Raw genomic sequence first — 8,656 nt, 5'->3', positions numbered from 1 at the left:
TCGCCGATCGACCATAGGAGGCGATCGATCGACTGGTCGACTCTTTGTAAATCTTTCGATTTCGTCTATTTAGCTCAATAACTTGAGCTAATATGGTCTACAAACCTGCATACACACATAATAACGCGCCCCAAAATTGCGCAAAACCCAAATGTAACCAACTAAAGTGTTTAAAATCCTAAGCAAACGTATAAAAAGGCAAAGTCTCGCGCACACAAAACAATAAAAAGTTCAACGAAAGCAATAAAATGTATAGTTTTTGAAAAAGCCTTAATCAACTAATAGTTGATCAAGAATGGCCACGGAATGGCCCACTTGGTCGGCTTCTGGCTACAAGAGGTAGCCTCAATAATGCTCATCTTCTCAGCTGAACTCTTCTCAGCTCCAGCATCCGCAGAACTCAACGGATCAACATGTCGGACCTCTTCCCATTCAATGACCTCTTCGGACTCGTCGGAATCCAGATCAGACTCCGTTGCTTTGACTGGCTCATCTTCGGGCTCCTCATCCATGCCATAGCTAAGACATCCTAGACCGCCTCTTTGAACTATTGGCTCCTTCACAGCAGGAGCAACATGTGGCTCTTCCTTCCCCAAACTAGCTCCTGCAATAACAAAAATAGACGAATCTTCCTCCAATTTGCTCCCAATCTGGGGCGGAGGGGTTACAACAGAAATAGGTGTAGAGACAGGCATATCAGAAAGCACAAAATAAGATTTCCTTTCAGAAACCATATTACAAGTTACGGGCCACATGGGGTCTTTCTTCCTAGCCGTCTGGGCAAAGACAATGGAATGCTTGCCTACCTTAAAGGTCAAAGTACCCGAACCAACATCAATAATCGCACCAAAGCGGTGTGCGAGAATGGTCTACCCAAAATGATAGGGATGTGGGCATCTTCGGGCATATCGAGCACAACGAAGTCAACAGGGAAGAAAAACTTCCCTATTTGCACGGGAATGTCCTCTAAGACTCCTATTGGTTGGACCGCAGAGCGATCAGCCATCTGTACTGTCATGTTGGTCACTGCAAACCTAGTCAACTTTAACTTCCTAGCAAGACTCAAAGGCATTACACTAATACTGGCTCCTAGGTCACATAAGACTTTCTCAATAGGAAAGGTGCCAATATTACATGGGACTGAAAAACTACCCGGGTCTTCTAGCGTAAGGGGTGCAGTATGAGTCAAATAAGAGCATGACTCCTCAGTGAGTGCGACAGTGTGCACAGTTTCAAGTGACTTCTTTTTAGATAAAAGTTGTTTCATGAATTTCATATAAGCAGGCACTTGATTGACTAACTCAAGAAAAGGAACTTGTACATTTAAGCTACGGATAACATTTTCAAACTTATTAAATGATACCTGTTCCTTCGTCGGCACTAATCTCTCCGGATAGGGGGCTGAAAGTAGCAACTTAGCCCTCTCCTCTAAATCCCTCATGCCGGCATCGGTGGACTTAGGCTGGAAGTCCACAACCTTCTCCTTGTTGTAGCTTGACCCTTCTTCAGACCGTCTCAAATGTGAACCATTAATCGACAAAGGGTCGTACTTCGGAACCGGAACGGACCCATCAGCAGTCGGGTCTGTCCTCAATATTTTCGGGGCTGTCGTACCCCGAAACAAGTGGTCCCTCAAGTTATTAGGCATTGGAGGACGAAAAGAATCACTATCAGCAGCACTGTCAGTCGATCGACCAGGTTGGTCAGTCGATCGACTGACCTCTACAGGAACAGTAGCTTCTGGTTGTCGCGGACCAGTCGATCGACTGGGTATGTCAGTCGCTCGACTGACATACCTGCTGATCATCTTTTTCTTGTTTTTGTTCGTCACAGCCTTCTCCTTGCTTGGTTCCGCCTCATCCTTTTCAGTGACGTCCTCAACCATAATGGGCCCATCAAGGGTAGACCCACTTCTCAAGGTAATGGCATTAAGGGTCTCCTTTTGATCAGTTTGAGTCGGTAAATGTCCCGGACCTCGAGTTGTATTCTTGGTAGTCAATTGGGCAATTTGGCTCTCCAACATCTTCATCCCGGCCTCTCTAGCCTGGGATTCCTTCAGCAAAAAATTCGTCAACTCATTGAAATCAGAACCTTGGGCTTGTTGCTGCTGTTGTGGGACATACGGAGGCTTTTGGTACTGTTGTTGCTTATGAGGGGGCACATAGTTCTCGATCTTTCGCTGTGGGAGGTTGAGTCGATTCAAGACATTTTGGCTACTCCACCTCAAGTTTGGGTAGACATTCGGCTCATAGTATGTGTTTGTCTGCCTATAATGTTGAAAGGCAGCACAAGACTCAAAGGGACTAGGACAATTGTCTGAAACATGTCCCTCAACTCCACATTTTTTACAGACGAAAGGACCGTCTGAAACGGCATTTACATGGTAAATCCCTCCTTTTGAAGCTCCTCCCAACTTGTACTTGTCAAATCTCGCCGTGAGAGCTTCCAATGCAGCTACCGAAGGAGATTCAACAGCTCTCCTTTGATTTCCCCTGGAATTCCCATACTCAGCTTTGTGGGTGGCCAAGTCATCAATGATCTTCCACCCCTTAGTCTCCCCCGTATTCTCCTGGAATATGCCATTAGCTGTCTCGTCCAGGATAGCCCTCTGATCGTCATAGAGTCGTTCGTATAACTGATTGCATAGGCTCCATTTCTCAAACCCATGATGCGGAATGGTTCGCACCAGCTTCTTAAAACGGACCCATGCTTCGTGAAAGTTCTCATCAGGACCCTGTTTAAAGCTCGTGATCTGAGCTCTAATGGCATTTGTCTTCGAGGCAGAGAAATATTTCTTGTAGAATGCCAAAGCCAAAGAATTCCAGTCGGTGATCCCATTAGCAGCTCGGTCCAGGTCTCTATACCACTCCCTTGCAGCATCGCGGAGTGAGAATATAAACATAGTCTCCTTTATCTGGTCCTGGGTCACACCGGTCGGCGGGGGTATAGAGCAGTAATAATCGATAAATATCTCCATATGCTTGGCTACATCTTCATTTGCAGCTCCCCCGAATTGGTTCCTCTCAACCAAGTTGATATAAGAAGGCATCGGTTCGAATTTCCTATCAGCTCCCGGTAATTCGAACCCCTTATATAGATTTACAGCTGTCGGCTCTGAGTGACTAGCTATACTCGCTTCTTCGGCCATGACTGGAAAATATGGAGATGTGACGGTCTCAGTTGATGAAGTGGAAATGGGAGATGAAGGTGGATCCTCCTCGTATAGCTCGTTCTCGTAGTAACTAGACAGAGTACTCAGCTCTTCCTCTGTCGGCAATATCCTAGATGATCGTCTCAACTCGCGCAAAGTCTTCTCAATCTCAGGATTGAACGGTACTAATTCACCACCCTGTGACCTGCGCATAAGAAGAAACTACAAAAATAATATGAGAATAGTTTAAGGAACGAATGTCCCTTAAACTAAGAAACAGACTAAATAAAACAACTAAAAATTAGAACAATTGCCTCCCCAGCAATGGCGCCAAAATTTGATACCCGTCGTTGTGAGTACCAAAAATAATATTTATAAATCTATTAAAACTAACAGAAGCTAGTGGTAACAGGGTCGAACCACAGAGAGGCAGATGTAATTATTAGTTGTCCTAATTTCGGTCTTAAAGTAACAGAGTGTGGGGGTTGTTTTGAGTTGATCTATAGCTAAAAGCAATAAAAGACAAATAAACTAAACAGTAGATGAAATCAAGAATAAAAAAAGTTGCTAAGATGGTCGGTTCACTATAGTTTCGGCGGCAGCATACTAGGTAGGTCTAAATCAAGCACGTGAGACGGGAAAATAAGAGGTCCTCTCGGTCCACTCTTAACAGGTAGCATCTTTCGATCTCGCTACAGGTCCCTAATATCATAATACTGACTTTCGTCCTGAAAAGTGAGTCAAAAGGCTAAACTAGCATATCTTTCGATCTCGCTAATCTAGTCATTTTAATTGGTGGTCTAGCAACTTCCCCTATCTTTCGATCTATTGGGTCAGTCAAAACCTAAACATTCAACTACGCGTGCACTCGATTCGTCAAATATAGAATTAAATCAATTAAAACGAAGGTAACACCTCACGTGGCCAGTCGATCGACCAGGTATGGCGGTCGATCGACCAACACGCAATTTCAGGCCAAATTAGTTCTAATGCCGCCTAACTATAGGTTCCCTACATCCTAGCACGAATAATTTAGCTACTCATGATATTGATGAAAAACAACAACTAAATTAACGAAATAAACTACTGAATTCATGCTTGAATTAAATAAACAAACAAATAACATAAACGATAAATCGGTTTCGGGAGATCTAATCCTAGCAATTCTATACTACGAATGAAAGCAAACAAACTGAATATTGAAACAGATGAATACCGTGTAGAGGAATTGCAGAAGAGAGATCAAAAACCGATTGCGAAACGAACTTTATTAATGAAAGAGCAATAATCTACGAACCCTAATTATTTCCTTAAAGTTTCTGGTAAAAGACTTGATGATTAATTCCTAAAGTCAGTTACGTTATATAGAAATATACGTAACACTTATTTCTAAAACCTAAATATAATGGGCTTTGGAAATCTCGATCTTTTAATTCTCGTCAGAATAGCGGTGTGGTCGATCGACTAGGATAGGCAGTCGATCGACTGGTAAGCTCTAAACAGTAGCTTCTGTTTGTTGTGCATTGGTCGATCGACTAAGGGCAGCGGTCGATCGACTGATGTAGCTGACAGTCCGCTTTTAACTTCTCGTGGATTTGTCTTTCGGGCCTCGAAATGCGCACCAAGCTCGTTCCTTGAGTAAATACTTTACGTCAAATGCAGTGCAAGGTACTCGGGGACGGATTTAGCTCAATATCTACTCATTTCCGCATAATTCTGCAATATTACAATAAAATACGAAAGTAGACGAAATGGGGTAAATAGTAGCCTTAAACCACATAAATGAGCTCTGAAATGCGTGTAAAATAGGGTGTAAAACATCATATAATTGACACGCATCAACTACCTACTCGATCGAGCCGACCCCACTCGATCGAGTGCCCCCACCTAATCGATCGAGCACCCAAAAATTCACTTCTGCCCGAAAAACGTAAGATTACCTACTCGATCGAGTCAGACCCACTCGGCCGAGCCTCTCACCTACTCGATCGAGTGACCCCCACTCAATCGAGTCATGCAGACTCGTATAACTACCCGCATGTTCATCTTTCTTTCCCAACTTTATATACTACCAACATAACGACAACAACAATACATATATATACACAACTCTTTATATACTCAAACATAACAACTTTACTTCCGTATTTCTAGCATATCATGTTATAAATCAATCATCATGCCTTCATTCATCCAACATACAAATCACATATTCATCACCTTTTATTCCATACCTCCTATCCCCCACATTCATACATCCACCAATTCGCACCACATGTTATTATATAGACATACAAACAAGAAGATAACACATAACGATCCCGACACGTACCCATGTGACCGATTCAAAATTGTAGGGCGAGTTCGTGACTTTAAGACGTCTCCCAAGCCTTTACATTAGCTCTTACAACTTCTACCCCGGGTTCATTTTAGTTTGACTCCCTATGTTCATTAAGTTCATTGTTTATAGGTTTCAGGATTGTCTCTCTAATACCACTTTGTGACACCCCCATACTCCAAGTACCTTACCAGGACCACTTAAGGTATGGAAACGTCACCATCTCGGTTACCCGAGGCAATGATAATCATAAGACTGTAATAACCCAAATATTTTTTCATACTTTTAAAACCGTTACAACTTTAATTGACTAATCAAGATGATTAGTTTAATTTATAGGATAAAATATGATACTAATATATAACCCTTGTAATTTTATGATTTTATGAGACATAGGATATAATAATATGTTATTGATAAGATATTTTGACTATGGGTGGCATATACATGCATGTTGTAGAAGTTTAGACAAGAACAAAGTGACACGTATCACTTTGTGATGACTATTACTAGTATATAGACTAACTAAGCTTAATAAAGCCTTTTACCAACATTGCTAACGATACATAGTCATTACGGTGGTCGTTAGTCATCTCACTCACACCCGCACATAAAATGAGAACGGAGAGAACCCATCTAATATTCACCTACATCTATTTTTACACCCGTACAAAGGTATGATTTCGGAACCCTTAATCGATATAAGTAATTGTTTACTTTTGAAATAAGAGATTAGAAATAATTGGTTATCTTAGTTTTATTGTTAATTACGTGTTATAATTCTTATACTGCTCATATGTTATATTTATTACCGTCTTATGAATATATGACTGTGATAAGGGTACTTCTGTTATATTGCATAATTGGTCAATTGTAGCATTCGGGATACGATTATTTGATTGAGATGACATTATTATTTAACATGTGTACACATGAGGGGCGTTGGCCCCAGGGGCAGTAGCTCCAGGAACGTTGGTTCCATATATATAAACTGAGGGGCGTTGGCCCTACGAGCGTTGGCTCAATATATAAACTGAGGGGCGTTGGCCCATGGGAAATAACTATTAGCTTGTGTACATGGAGGTGGGTCTTAGACCCGGTGGGAGTTTTACTCCGTAATGTCTATTCTTTTCAGTAATGGTATACCGGTAGTAGTGTCATATGAATGTATATCCTGTTGACATGAGAGTTAGAAATGAGATAATGTTGGATACTAGCAGGGAATAGTGTATTCTGGTAAGTAATTGTTTTTAGGGATATAAATATGATATTATATTATGAATATGATAAGACATAAGGCCGGTGGATGGAACTGGAGTCATACTCAGCCTGTGGTTGGCTGATTCCGTTACTTTCACTCTTTTCCAGGTACAGGTATTGGGGAAGGACAAGTGTGAGGAATTGAAATTATAGAGGATAATAAGTATAAGTTGTTTTAAGCTTTAATAGTTTATTTATTTTAGTTGTTTAGCCTTGTATTCTCCGAAGGGGGAATACGGCGGTGACGCCCTTGTAATTCCGCTGCTGTCTATTATTAATAAAAGAGCTATTTTGAGCTACCTGCTTGTTTTTCAGGGCGTTACAGATTGGTATCAGAGCCGCCCTGAAACCGCGTGTTGAGCCTTCGGCCATACGTCTAACGGGGGAGTAGATTCTTGGGTCTAGCATAAAACTTGTATCAAACACATAGAAACTGACTAATAGAGAGAGGGGTAAATATAAAATGTCTCGAATTACTTGTTTAAGTGACTTGTTTATTAATATATTGCTTTATTGACATATACTTTGGGTGCATTGCATGAAGTTTCTAGTCTTATGGAGTTATAGTATATTTTCAAATTTGGGAACATTCTACCTTTAAAATTTCTAGTTTTTTTGTCTTGCGTTCATTAATTTGAGTGTTGTGATTTTGACGTAGTTATAATCAAACGGTATGTTTCGCATATCACAAAAAAAAAAATTCAACTTGTTCTAGTCCGTCTTTGGTATATTTTGAAAATTTTATGTTGTATATTAAAAAAAAAATTACCTTCACGTGAAATGAAATTTCAATTTTTGTTTCTTTGCCTTTTTGTCTGGTTATTGGGATGTTATTACTTGTTATTAAAGATATCTAATAACAGGTTCAGCGCCTACTAACGCATGAATTGAGTTTGTCTTTGAATTGGATTACTCGAATTTTTGTTCGCAACGGGAATTCTTGTGTTCCATTATATAAGACGTACACTTTTTATTCATTTCAGAAATTTGATAAAAAGGACTTTTGTTCAACTCAATTCTAGTAAATCTTTTGAATTTTGGAAAAAAAAAATATTGTAGTTCTAAACTTCTAACTTTTCGATTTCTTATTTTCAAGTTTCGGGACGAAACTTATTTTAAGGAGGGTAGAATGTAATAACCCAAATATTTTTTCATACTTTTAAAACCGTTACAACTTTAATTGACTAATCAAGATGATTAGTTTAATTTATAGGATAAAATATGATACTAATATATAACCCTTGTAATTTTATGATTTTATGAGACATAGGATATAATAATATGTTATTGATAAGATATTTTGATTATGGGTGGCATATACATGCATGTTGTAGAAGTTTAGACAAGAACAAAGTGACACGTATCACTTTGTGATGACTATTACTAGTATATAGACTAACTAAGCTTAATAAAGCCTTTTACCAACATTGCTAACGATACATAGTCATTACGGTGGTCGTTAGTCATCTCACTCTTACCCGCACATAAAATGAGAACGGAGAGAACCCATCTAATATTCGCCTACATCTATTTTTACACCCGTACAAAGGTATGATTTCGGAACCCTTTATCGATATAAGTAATTGTTTACTTTTGAAATAAGAGATTAGAAAAAAATGGTTATCTTAGTTTTATTGTTAATTACGTGTTATAATTCTTATACTGCTCATATGTTATATTAATTACCGTCTTATGAATATATGACTGTGATAAGGGTACTTCTGTTATATTGCATAATTGGCCAATTGTAACATTCGGGATACGATTATTGGATTGAGATGACATTATTATTTAACCTGTGTACACATGAGGGGCGTTGGCCCCAGGGACAGTGGCTCCAGGAACGTTGGTTCCATATATATAAACTGAGGGGAGTTGGCCCTACGAGCGTTGGCTCAATATATAAA

The 8,656-nt window shown here is 39.7% G+C and overlaps 1 non-coding gene across 1 annotated transcript; it reads left to right on the top strand.

Annotated features, from left to right (window-relative positions):
- Positions 1-2,660: 2,660 nt before the first annotated feature.
- On the top strand, positions 2,661-2,767 carry LOC141603935 (small nucleolar RNA R71). Its single transcript, XR_012525770.1, has one exon. It is a non-coding gene; the product is annotated as a small nucleolar RNA R71 (small nucleolar RNA).
- Positions 2,768-8,656: the final 5,889 nt, after the last annotated feature.

This window comes from Silene latifolia, chromosome 9 (assembly GCF_048544455.1).
Source record: "Silene latifolia isolate original U9 population chromosome 9, ASM4854445v1, whole genome shotgun sequence".
NCBI classification, from domain to species: domain Eukaryota; kingdom Viridiplantae; phylum Streptophyta; class Magnoliopsida; order Caryophyllales; family Caryophyllaceae; genus Silene; species Silene latifolia.
The sequence above is the reverse complement of the archived record's forward strand: the minus strand, read 5'-3'. Positions and strand labels throughout refer to the sequence as shown.